The sequence below is a fragment of the Oryctolagus cuniculus genome, chromosome 5 (genome assembly GCF_051225735.1).
Source record: "Oryctolagus cuniculus isolate XC-2025 breed Fujian yellow rabbit chromosome 5, ASM5122573v1, whole genome shotgun sequence".
NCBI lineage: Eukaryota > Metazoa > Chordata > Mammalia > Lagomorpha > Leporidae > Oryctolagus > Oryctolagus cuniculus.
Genome location: NC_142871.1, coordinates 107,969,016 through 107,982,710, shown reverse-complemented (window position 1 = coordinate 107,982,710; position 13,695 = coordinate 107,969,016). Strand labels below are relative to the sequence as shown.

The window sequence follows — 13,695 nt, the reverse complement described above, 5'->3', positions numbered from 1 at the left end:
GAAGTTACCTCACATTCTTTTTCTAAAATGATGCAGGTGAGTGCATCCTAGGCACTATACATTTTAGCTAATTTTTAATAATTGAATATATTATGAAAATTGGAATTTTATACATTGCTTTGGCTCTAAATCAGTTCATTTAAGGCTTTCTTGAAATAGATGAAATGGTATATAATACAAATGTTATATTTATATATATTAAGGAAAACCTGAAAATTACAAATTATGCAAATCATTTGGCTCAGTGTATTATCAAGGAAACAAAAGCTCAGTTCCAATTTTTTAAGTTAGTAAAATGAAGAAAAGAGAAGGGAAGTTTATCCTGGTGGCTAGGATTTCCACTTGTCATATCAGAATGCCTGGGTTCAATGCTCACTTCTGATTCCCAGCTCCAGCTTCGCACTAATGCAGACCCTAAGAAGCAGCAGCTATTACCCTAACCCAGCTGCAGCAACTGGAGAGTGAACAATGGATGGGAGCATTTCTCCTTCTTCTCTCTCTCTTTCTCATTTTCTGTTTCTCAAATAAATTATTTTAAAATAAGGAAGAACAAAGGTTAATGTAGTGAAACTTATTTTGAAGCTATGACTCAAAGAAATCCCAGACAAACATCTAATGGAAAATCTCATAAAGCAGTTTTTCTCAGTATCTTTCAATAGTGTTATAACTCAGAACTAAATTTAGTTAAATAAATTTATAAAGAGTCAACATATTATGATTCAGTTAGAAACATGTATCTGTTAATCTGACACTCTTTAAGTGTAAATTTAATTCTTTATATTGCAAAGAGTAGGTTGCTGGCTTACTTGACATTCATTAATCCATTTGATTACTTAATATATATTAAACAAAAGCTGCTGAATATATGCTAGGTATCACATACTGTATTATAAATGCAGGTACAATTAAACATGAGACTTGCTCTCCCTTTGCAAAAAAATTCACTATCAAGTGAAACAAGAATTAAATAAGCAAATGAGTATTATGCAATATACTAAGTGCAGTCTGGAAGCAAATATGTGGATAATTTTTAGCACCATATAAGGACATATAAGATAATTGACTGGTAAAGGAAAAGGGTATCTGAGAAGTTATACATATGTGAATTGAGTTTCTGGTGATTTAATTGATAAAATATTTCAGAAATCTAGAATTTGGCTAAGGATTATATGGAAATGTTCAAGGTCATTAGCAATCAGGGAAATGCAAATCAAAACCACAATGAGGTTTCACCTCACCACAGTTAGAATGGCTCACATACAGAAATCTACCAACAACAGATGCTGGCAAGGATGTGGGGAAAAAGGGACACTAACCCACTGTTGGTGGGAATGCAAACTGGTCAAGCCACTATGGAAGTCAGTCTGGAGATTCCTCAGAAACCTGAAGATAACCCTACCATTTGACCCAGCCATCCCACTCCTTGGAATTTACCCAAAGGAATTTAAATTGGCAAACAAAAAAGCGGTCTGCACCCTAATGTTTATTGCAGCTCAATTCACAATAGCTAAGACCTGGAACCAACCTAAATGCCCATCAACGGTAGACTGGATAAAGAAATTATGGGATATGTACTCTTTAGAATACTATACCGCAGTAAGAAACAACGAAATCCAATCATTTGCAACAAAATGGAGGAATCTGGAACACATCATGCTGAGTGAAATAAGCCAGTCCCAAAGGGACAAATACCATATGTTCTCCCTGATCGGTGACAACTGACTGAACACCAAAAAGGAAACCTGTTGAAGTGAAATGGACACTATGGGAAACGGTGACTTGATCAGCATAGCCCTGACTGTTAATGAACAACTTAATACGTTATCCCTCTTAGTAGTTTTTTTATCTGTTCTACTTAATATGACTGGTTTAATTCTGTAATTAATACACAGTTATTCTTAAGTGTTGAAAATTAACTGATGTGATCCCTGTTAAACATAAGAGTGGGAATAAGAGAGGGAAGAGATATATAATTTGGGACATGCTCAAGCTGACTTGCCCCAAATGGTAGAGTTAAAAACATACCAGGGGATTCCAATTCAATCCCATCGAGGTGGCATGTACCAATGCCATCTCACTATTCCAAGTGATCAATTTCAGTTCACAATTGATCATAATGAAAGGACTATGAGTCAAAGGGAGCACATAAACAAGTCTAGTACCTGCTAACACTAACCGATAGAATAAATAAAGGGGAGAGTGATCAAACATGGGAAGTGAGATACTCAGCAGACTCATAGAATGGCAGATGTCCTAAATAGCACTCTGGCCTCAGAATCAGCCCTACAGGCATTCAGATCTGGCTGAAAAGCCCATGAGAGTATTTCAGGCATGGAAAGCCAAGACACTCTGGCAAAAGATCTCTGTGAGTGAGATCCCAGTGGAAAGAACAGGTCTTCAAAGAGGGAGGTGCCTTTCTCTGAAGGGAGGAGGGAACTTTCACTTTGACTATGACCTTGTCTAAACAAGATAAGAATCGGAGAACTCAGAGGGCTTCCATAGCCTTGGAAACTCATGACTGGAGCATAGGGAGATTACTGATGCCATAGACAGGAGTGTCAATTGGTAAAGTCAACAACAGGAGTCACTGTGCACTTACTCCTCATGTAGGATCTCGGTCCTTAATGTGCTGTGTATTGAGATTTAATGCTATAACGAGTACTCAAACAATATATTTCACTTTGTGTTTCTATGGGGGTGCAAACTGTTGAAATCTTTACTTAATGCATACTAAACTGATCCTCTGTAAAAAAAAAAAAAAAAAAAGAAATTATCAACTCCCAACTTGACTCTCACTGGGATTAAACATGACAATAGGTCTGATCTGATTTCATCATCATTTAAAAAAAATCATCTATTATTTTTCACTTTATGTTTCTGTGTGGGAGCAAACTGTTGAAATCCTTACTTAATGTATACTAAGCTGATCTTCTGTATATTAAGATAATCGAACATGAATCTTGATGTGAATGGAAGGGGAGAGGGAGTGGGAAAGGGGAGGGTTGTGGGTGGGAGAGACGGTATGGGGGGGAAGCCATTGTAATCCATAAGTCGTACTTTGGAAATTTATATTCATTAAATAAAAGTTAAAAAAAAATTGTAACCTATGTTAAGAAATTTAAAAAAAAACTTACAAAAAATTATTCTAAGGAGAAGTAAAAGATAAAATAGACTTTTTCAACCATGATGAAGTAACAGAGACCAGATTGGACAATCTGATGGAAAAAGACCTAGAAAATGGGACAATACATATGGAACAAGTATTCAGATATTAGACAACAGGCTATACATGATACTCATCTCTTTGGTTATTCCACCATCCTACCTGGAGAGAAGCCTATAATTTTCTGTACATTTTCCAGGGATAAGATAACTGCACAGACAGGCAAACCAATCTGCTGGCATTATCTTGCACTGAATATTAGTCATTTGTATGTAAGTGAGAAAATTATGAGGTCTAGAAAAAATTCAAAAAGAGCAGTCCTACCGGAGAACTGATAAAGTTGGAAGCGTGTATAGGGGGAGATATGGGCCTTCTTTCTCCCATGACTGACAAGACAACTTAGGAAATATAGCAGTTTAAGGAAGATTACCATCCAAGGAGAGGAGGAAAATTGAAAAGCACAATGCCAAGAACTTTCGCTGCTAATTCAATAGTTTTAAACATGGGTTCTAGTATGTTCTCAGGTTCCTGCAGCATTTTAACACAGTAACACAGTAGCAATACCACACTCACTTTATGTCAGCATAAAACCTACATAAGATTGGTTTAAGAACAACAAAATTGTTTCTTTAGCATAGTAAATCTAATTCAGAAATGACTTGTTGGATTGACTTCCTCAGGCCACCATGACAAAATAAAGCTGATGAGTGGCTAAGACAGTGGAAATTTGTTTTCTCACTTTTCTGGAGGCTAGAGTCCAAGATCAAGGTACCAGCTGGACCATTTCTGGTGCCAACCTTCTTTCTAACTTGTAGATGTCCACATTTGTGGTGTGTATTAACATGATCTTTTCTCTGTGTAAGAGATCTCCTCTGTCTCTAGTTTTTCTTCTATCAATACCAGTCCTATCAGAACAAGACACCACCCTTATGACCCTATGGGACCTTAATCACCTTCTTAAAGAATCTACCTCCAAATACACTCACAGTGGGGATAAAGCATTGGCATATTAAATCTGTGGGGGAAACAATTCAGTGTATAAGAGAATTGATTTCAGTTCTCTATCAGAGGAGCTGCTAAAAAAGAGCAAAATGAAAATAATTTTCTGAGGAATCAATCCCACATGTGAATCATGATTAAAGAAGTCTTATGGAGATATACAGTTAGTTCTAAAACTTCAAGGGTTGATTTCATCAGTGGTTAGAAGGTTGAGGGACACTAAGGATGAAGGTTTGACACAGTTCTTGAAAGGAACATAAGGAATGTGAAAATCACTTTAAATTTAAAAAAGCTATTAAAGGCCTAAAGTATCACTTTCAGGAAAGTAACTCTAACTTGAGTGGATTTTATTTTTCTGGCCAAATACAGTTAACAGCTATTTGATATATTTTTAGAGAAAACTCAACTTTATTACAAATATATATAAATCTCATAATATAAATGTGTCTATCAAAGCAATAGATGAATAGATAAATGTTGATAGATGATCAAAACAAAGAAGACACAACAAAAATCAACAATAGACAACTTAAATTACTTATAAACTGTCTTAAATCACTTTCCATTATGAAAAATTCATTTAGTTGTATACTTTATATAATGAAAAATTATTTCAAAATGCCTTGCATAATACCAGATCCAGAGAAATCATCTTAATATTGACATAGTGTTAATTTATCTCAAAAGATAATTTGTCTAAAATGTATTTTATACATGGAAAACATGAACATTTTATTTGAGATGTATGTTTTTCTCACAATGACTTAAAATCAAAAGTACTAACTTTTTGGAAATAATTTAGCACTATTCTTGATATTGATATTAGAATCATAAACTTTGGACACACTTATGAATTAAAACGATGTGACTACCTTTGACTTATTTACTTGTGATTAAGATAAATAAATCAAAATTTTGCTTCATTTTCTACTACTTATTACAAAAGAACTTTGTATCAATATTTTCAACGTCAAAGATAAAATATCATGTAAAGGCATTTGTAGTATGAATGCAACATTCTTACATGACATTCCTTGGTTTTCCAGCTAAATATACTCAGTTGCTATAGAAATAATTTCTAAGGAGACGACAGAAAAGACCATAGGTATTTCAGTTATCAGTATGTGCTGAAAGGAATGAACAGTAAACAAATAGATAACAGTTTCTCTCTTCAACATAGGCGCATAATTGATAACAATTAGACATTAAAATCAATGGAACAGGGGATAAATACTACCAGTTTTATGTTGGAAACATTTGAGGATGAAATTGTTTTTATGAATCACTTTTCATCCAATTAAAACTGTTAACAATGTATAACTAAGTCGATATACTGGGAAAATGAACACTTGGTTTTCGTTTGGTACCTCTCCAAAATTAGAGGTGATTAAAAAATTCCAATTGAGAGTATGTTAAAAGGATAACAATTTTAACATAACAAAACTTAATAGGAATTTATAACCAAATAAAATCCTATTTAGTTCTTTGTCTTATGAAGATGCTGAGACTAAGTGATGTGTGCATAATTCCAGAGACATGTAAATGGAGCTGGATTAGAATTCAGGTTTCCAAAGAATAAATTCAACTTCTTCCACTATAACTTTTTGCTCAAAAGTTTGCTTTTATAAACAATAAAATGAATTCAATTTATACTGAATGTCTACATCCCTGTGCTTAATAGTAAAAATATACATGCATGGAACAAAATCCTTGCTTTTATTCATTTTTATTTTTATTTACTTGTGTATTTATTTGAAAGGCAGAAAGAAAGAGAGGAAGATAGAAAAACAGACAAAGAGGGATATATCAGCTACTTTACTCCCCAATTTCCTGCAACAGCCAGGGTCAGGTCAGGCTGACGCCAGAAGCTGGTAAATCATTCTGTAAGTGGCAGGGACCCAACTACCTGACCCATCACCTGCTGTCTCCTGGGACGCCCATTAGTAGGATGCTGAAATCAGAAGCTGAGCCAGGACCTAAACTCAGGCACTCTGAGATGGGATGTGGGGATCTTAACCACTGGAATAAATGCCTGCTCCCATATTTTGCTTTTAAATAGTTTGTCTTCTAGTGTGTGCTGAGGGCAAATGGACAAATGCATGTAGAATTACAAGCACAGAACTACAGTCGAAGAAGAGTCATGATATGTTTTTAGTACAAAAGATCTTTCCAGAATAACAGTTGTATTTTGCTTGCCCATGGTCATTGCAGAACTCACAGAGAGATTATTGTGAAGATAAAGTGAGAAGATAAATTCATTGTGTTTAGCTCATTGCTAGAACATTAGAAAGTTCTTAATATATTTAGCCAATTCACTTTGAGAAAAAAAAACACTGTCTTCATAATTTGCCCTATTCTGGTGACTGCTACTATGAGTCAGTGCCAATGGTCTCCCTTTTTTCCTTGTTACCTTTTTTCCCTTTCTAAGTATGTATTCTGATCCCAGTCTAAATACCAAGATTCTACTTCCATCCACATTCATTAGCCAGACTAGATCCCAAGGAAGTGGGACAATGATCCTGGTTATCAACTGGGAAGCTATCTATTTCCAAGGATTTCTGGTTTCAATCTACTCTGCTGTACTGAGTTTTCTGCAGCCTCATGTATTGTGGGGAAAATTCTATACCAGTCCTTCCAACAGCTCCCTTCCTTGACTGACATTCTCCTTTGAGATTGTGTTGTCTATGACTATCATAAGATATAATTGTGTGATTTTGTTGTGTTAAATGACAAAAGAGAGTTTATATGGGTTGTCCTAATCTAAACAAACATGCCCTTTAATTGCAGGGTTCTGTTCCATTAATGGCAGTGTAGGAGGATCAACAGAATCCAGAGGGTGAGAAGGATTTGAAAGCAAGCAGGTACTCTATGGCTGAGATGCAGGACATCGCGAGGCATGGATGGGGAAATGGCCTCTAGCAGCCAAGAGCAGTGCCCAGCTGACAGCCAGTAGGAAAATAGTATGCCATCCTTACTACAAAAACACATGAATTCTTCTAACAACTAAGGAGCTTAGAAGACCTCAAGCCCAAATGCGAATAGTCATTTGTGGTGGAGAATCTATTTACACTCTGTCAAGACTTGAGGCCTATATAATTGGCAAGATAACACATTTAGTGTTTTTTTAAACTACCAAATTTGTGGTCATTTGTTATACAGCAATTGAAAACAAAACACACACACATACACCTCACATCAAGCTTCCTGAATAAGCCCCTGTCCTCTAAGATCAGAAAACTGTGAACCCAGTTTCCTCACTGAGATTTCTTTAATTTATGTCAGTCTGTCTGGGCCTGTCATACTTAGCCAGCTGCCAAAGCAGGGTTTAGAATTTGAAATGGAAATATAGCAGGGTTGATTTTCCTTCAGTGACAAAAGTACACAAATGGACTTCCCTATTCATGAAAAAAGCTAGAGAAGACAATGAAAAGCCATATTTCCAGGGTTGTTAATGCACTTACATTATTCAGTCCTAGACCTAATTTGGTCTCCAAGTCGCATCATCAGGAATATATATATATATATATATACACACATATATATGTATTATTTTAAAAATTAAATTTAAAACGCTTGCATAACTTATACCAGTTTCCCTACAGTTGCTTCAAAATAATTGTGATTATGTATAAAAGAGTGTATTTGTGAAGATGAGCAGAGACTTATCTAATTCTTTCAATTGTTTCCCATTGTCCCTTGTTTTTAGAAATATAGTCTTGTATTTTATGAACAAAAATACTTGAAGTAACAAAATCAAAAAGGATAAAATTTATTTAGTATAGCTTTAATAATACTTCCAGGGCTAGCAAATAAAACAGGTGGCAAAAGTACTGAAAATGTGGCTTATTTTGCCATTTCTGAAGGTGGAATGAGAAATCAGAATACCTGTCTCCTATGACAAACTATTGTTTTTCCCTAGTAACTAATGCTTCCTCAACATCCTTACCTAAATTCACTTCATAACAAAGAAGTAGACATTAAAAATTCTAAGGACGTTAAGTCAATTTTGAAAACAAAATTGAAATGAATAATCAAAATGCCTTTAAGAAGATGGGTTTTGAGTTTAATTGACATTAATTATGCTAAACAAAATTTTCAATGTAAAGACATAAGAGATATGTTTACAATTTAAATCTATACGTGCCTATCTCAAAAAATCCTTACATGATAAGATATAAATTCCCAAGAGAAATTACTAAAAGTTAATTCTGAAAGGAAGCAGATGCTTTAATACAAACATAATATTTCAAAGCATCATTGCATCAGGATTATTAGTATGGTTATGTGTTGGTAGCAGTTGAGCATTTTTAAAAAGAAAGCTGATGTCACTAAGTGGAAATTTTCTATTAGAAATAAAATGTGTAAATGAACAAAGGACTCAAATGATTCTCTCATGTGAAAATTTTGGATAATAAACAATGAGGAATGATCTTTCAAACAATTTTGAGACAATAGCTATGTTTTGATTAACAAAGTGATGTAAGCCTGATTATTGTAGTTGAAATTTGGAGATATATAGTGCATTGAGAATTTTACTCTCATCCACATTCCCAGTCATATAACTTAAATTTACATTCCCAAATAACTTGCATTATCTTGTTTCTGTTTCAGATATGCTGCATGTAACGTGTAACCCTATATGTATTGTCTTTAACATTAATAGTTCTGCTCAAAATCTGGGCACACAGATACTTGTAGTTTAAAAGCTGGAGTATTGATACTGCCTATATTTTAAAATAATAATATTACTTTTTTTTTTTTTGACAGGCAGAGTCGACAGTGAGAGAGAGAGACAGAGAGAAAGGTCTTCCTTTGCCATTGGTTCACCCTCCAATGGCCGCCGCGGCCAGCGCGCTGCAACCAGCGCACCGCGCCGATCCGATGGCAGGAACCAGGTACTTCTCCTGGTCTCCCATGGGGTGCAGGGCCCAAGGACTTGGGCCATCCTCCACTGCACTCCCTGGCCACAGCAGAGAGCTGGCCTGGAAGAGGGGCAACCGGGACTGAATCCGGCGCCCTGACCGGGACTAGAACCCGGTGTGCCGGCGCTGCAAGGTGGAGGATTAGCCTAGTGAGCCGCCGCGCCGGCCAATAATATTACATTTTCATTTCTTCATTGTGATTCAGTCAATTAACATAAAATCTCTCAATATTATGCCTCTTTTAAATGAAATAGAGAAAATTGATTAACATCAATTATCACCAAGAATTGAAAACAGCTAGAGTCAAATTAATAAAATACAAATAAGTACATTTCAGATTTTATAGAGATAATTTAAAATAAAATCCATATTTTTATAGTATTGAATATATATATATATATATATACATGCTCTCCATCTCTCTCCCTTTTTCTCTCTCTCTTTCTCTCTCTCTCACATACACATAATTATTTTAAAATCTACAACAAATATTTTGGTGATGAATTTGAAGTGAGAATGATTTAGACATAATTAGTTCTCCTACTTCTATTTTCTCATAGATGGAAAAGATTACAGTAGCTGATTAACTGTCACTCCTGAGGTGGTAATTGCCTAATTATTTAATTGATTGGTACTTGTGATAATGTCTTTTTATAGAGTTGTGCTAGAAATTTATTTTGCCTTATCATTTGGCATTTTTGGATGCTTATGAGATTTATGTATTATTATTTTAGTGACTAAGTATCATTTTATCTTTCAGTCACTTACTTTCTTGAAACTATTTTTTTCAGTTTTGTTTCTTTTGATCATTAGTAATATGTACACAGTCTTTACTATTGATTCACATGTTCTGAAATAATGGTTGATTGAGAAAAGAGAAATATCTGGGGTTGCTTTTGTGGTATGGGGGCCTGTTCATGTCCCAGCTGCTCCTCTTGGGATCCAGCTCTCTGATTATGTGCCTGGGAAAGCAGCAGAAGATGGCACAAGTGTTTGGGCCCTTGCCACCCATGTGAGAAACCCAGATGGAGTTCCAGGCTTCTGGCTTCAGCCTGGCCAAGCCCCAGCTACTGAGGCTATTTATGGAGTGAGCCAATGGATGGGAGATTTCTCTCTCTCTCTCTCTCTCTCTCTCTCTCTCTCTCTCTCATACTCTCTCTTTAGTGATGTTCTGATTGATGTCTAGCTATGAGAGCCATACAGCAAGGTGGGTTCAACCCAACTTCTCCCATCAGTCTATTGGATCTAAGTGGGTGTCAAACCAGTGCCTTCTGGTGGCTTGAGGTGGGCAGGACAGGCATGATAGGATGCTCAGGGGAGAAAAGCTGCCAGCCAAGGAAGCAGTAGATCAACTTGACCCTCCAGGTGCTAGCCAGAAAACAGGTGAAAAACGGCTGAATTGCACCACTTGAGAAAGAGAAGTCAAGAATCCTGAAGGGTGAAAGACAGGTTGGGGAGACTATGCTCCATTTAGCTACTGAAAATGAAAAGCAATAGACAAAAATGAAGCATCCTTCCACAAACATAGAACACTGCTTTGGTATTTTGTGCTAGATGAAAGCTGTAGGAGAGCAAGGCAACCAGCTTTCACAGAGCACTTGTTGTATGCTACATTCTCAGTATATCTCACTGACTTTAGTCCACGATACATTCCTGCAAAATAAACATTATGATACCCAATTTGCACATGAGAAAACAAGTTTGTAGTGGCACAGTTGGAAGTGGCAGAACAAGGAATTGAGGTCAGATGGTCCTCACGCCAGAATTCATTTCCTTTCCACCTTTTGGTTTCTGGTGGTGTTTGTTGGTGCTTGTGTGTCCATATACGTGTGTTCATGGTTTTACCATGATTCCAGCTTCTGCAGTCTGGGAGTTCCCCAGTGCTCTGCTCTCATGGCCTCCCCCTCCTCCTGGGATTCCTCTCTCCAGGGCTATGATAGACAGGAGGTCTGCATTGTCACCCACAGGTCCAATTCTGTGCAGAACTTTGGGATATGGTATGGAAAGAAGAGGTGACCCTCATTGTCATGCAAAGGCAGCTCCAGGAGCGCATGGAGGTTGGAGGCAGAGCCACAGGAGCCCAGGGAGAGCTGTGCCAGCACATGCACACACCCACACATACCTGCTCACAAATGCACTCATGCACACACAAAACCTACACACACATTACATGCACTCACGTGCACTTGCACTCATACATATATGTTAACACACATGCACTCAAATTATTTGTTTCTCTCTCTCTCTCCCTCTTCCTCTCTGTGGCACTGCCTTTCAAGTAAATAAATATTCGAAAAAGGAAAGAAATATCCCGTCTCTTACCAGATGAATTCAGTTTGATACTTGCATATTTGTGTTTGTGCTAGATACCCAATACTACCTTTCTTTCTTTTTTAACTTCTATTTTTAAAGATTTATTTATTTATTTATTTCAAAGGCTGAATGACAGAGAGGAGAAGGGAGAGGGAGAGGGAAAGGGAGGGAGAGAGAGAAAGAGAGAAAGAGAGAGAATCTTCCATCCACTGGTTTACTCTTCAAATGGCCACAACTGCCAACGCTAGACCAGGAACCAGGAACTTCCTATGGGTCTTCCATCTGAGTGCAGAGCCACAAGTACTTGGGTCATCTTCTGTTGCTTTCCTAGGCTCATTAGCAGAGAGCTGAATCAGAAGTGGAGCATCTGGAACTCTATTGGGTGCCCATATGGGATACTGGTATTGCAGGCATAGGTTTAACCAGCCACACCACAACACTGCCCCCTCCAAGTCTACTTTCTATGACCACATCTTATTAGCACTATCTAGAGGCACAACGACATTGGAACAACACAGAAGAGACATCTAACTTCTCCTTCTTTTCCAAAATTTATTTATTTTACTTATTTGAGAGAGAAGTGTTGGGGGGAGACACACACACACACATGCACACACATACAAGTCTTCCACCATTTCACCACAGGTTCACTCCCTAAATGTCAACAACAACATGGGATGGGACAGGCCAAAGCCAGGAGCCAGAAACTCAATCTGGGTTGTCACGTGGGAGGCAGGGACACAAGTATTTGAGCCATCACCTGCTGCCTCTGAGTAGCAATAGCACGAAGTTGGATCAAAAGCAGATTCAGGACTTAAACACAGGCACTCTGGTATGGGATGGAGGCATCTCAAGTGACATTTTAGCCATTTAACCACTGAAATTCACCCCTGATTTCTATTTCTTAATCATACTATTTTGGTAGTTTATTTTCACATTGTATGTTTTTCCCCCCTATCTTTAATAACTGTTTTTTTTATTTTTATTTTTTATTTTTTTGACAGGCAGAGTGGACAGTGAGAGAGAGAGACAGACAGAGAGAAAGGTCTTCCTTTTTTTTTTTTTTTTTTTTTTTGACAGGCAGAGTGGACAGTGAGAGAGAGAGACAGAGAGAGAAAGGTCTTCCTTTGCCGTTGGTTCACCCTCCAATGGCCGCCGCTGCAGCCGGTGCACCGCGCTGATCCTGGCAGGAGCCAGGAGCCAGGTGCTTTTCCTGGTCTCCCATGGGGTGCAGGGCCCAAGCACCTGGGCCATCCTCCACTGCACTCCCTGGCCATAGCAGAGAGCTGGCCTGGAAGAGGGGCAACCGGGACAGAATCCGGCGCCCCAACCGGGACTAGAACCCGGTGTGCCGGCGCCGCAAGGTGGAGGATTAGCCTATTGAGCCACGGCGCCGGCTCAGGTCTTCCTTTTGAGGTTGGTTCACCCTCCAATGGCCGCTGCGGTCAGTGCGCTGCAGCCGGCGCACCGCGGTGATCCAAAGGCAGGAGCCAGGTACTTCTCCTGGTCTCCCATGGGCTGCAGGGCCCAAGCACCTGGGCCATCCTCCACTGCACTCCCTGGCCACAGCAGAGAGCTGGCCTGGAAGAGGGGCAACCGGGACAGAATCCGGCGCCCTGACTGGGACTAGAACCCTGGTGTGCCGGCGCCACAAGGCGGAGGATTAGCCTATTGAGCCGCGGCGCCGGCCTTTAATAACTGTTTTAACAAATAATTTGTTTTACACTCTTACTAATTTTACCATGCTCAAGTTCTTGGGCCCCTGTCAACTACATGGGAGAAGTGGATGGAGTTCCAGTCTCCTGGCTTCCGTTTGTCCCAGCCCCAACTGTAGTGGCCATTTGAGAGTTTGCCAGCAGATGAAAGTTCTCTCCATCTCCATCATCTGCATCTCCATCTGCATCTCCAATCTATCTCTACTTTTCAAATAAATAAATAAATATTTTTTAAAAAATAACAATAATGGCTGGGGCAAATATTTGGCACACGTTTAAGATGCAGTTTGGGAAAGCCTCATCCCATGTTGGGTGTCTGATTCCAGTCACTGCTCTACTTCCCATCCAGCTTTCTGCTGATACTCACCTGTTAGGCTGCACATGATCACCCAATTACTGAGTCCCTGCCATCCATGTGGAAGACCAGATTGAGTTTCCAGATCTTAACTTTCACTTGGCCAAATCCTTGCTGTTCTGGGCATTTGGGGAGTGAATTTTTAGAAGATCTCTTTCTGTCTGTCAGTTTGTCATTATCTCCCTGCATTTAAAATAAAATGAGAAGGAATTTTTTTTTTTTTTAAAA

General features: G+C 38.2%; 1 protein-coding gene across 1 annotated transcript in view; it reads right to left on the bottom strand.

The window, feature by feature from the left end:
• Positions 1-13,695, bottom strand: part of EYS (EGF-like photoreceptor maintenance factor) — a 1,804,868-nt gene that overhangs the window by 890,808 nt on the left and 900,365 nt on the right.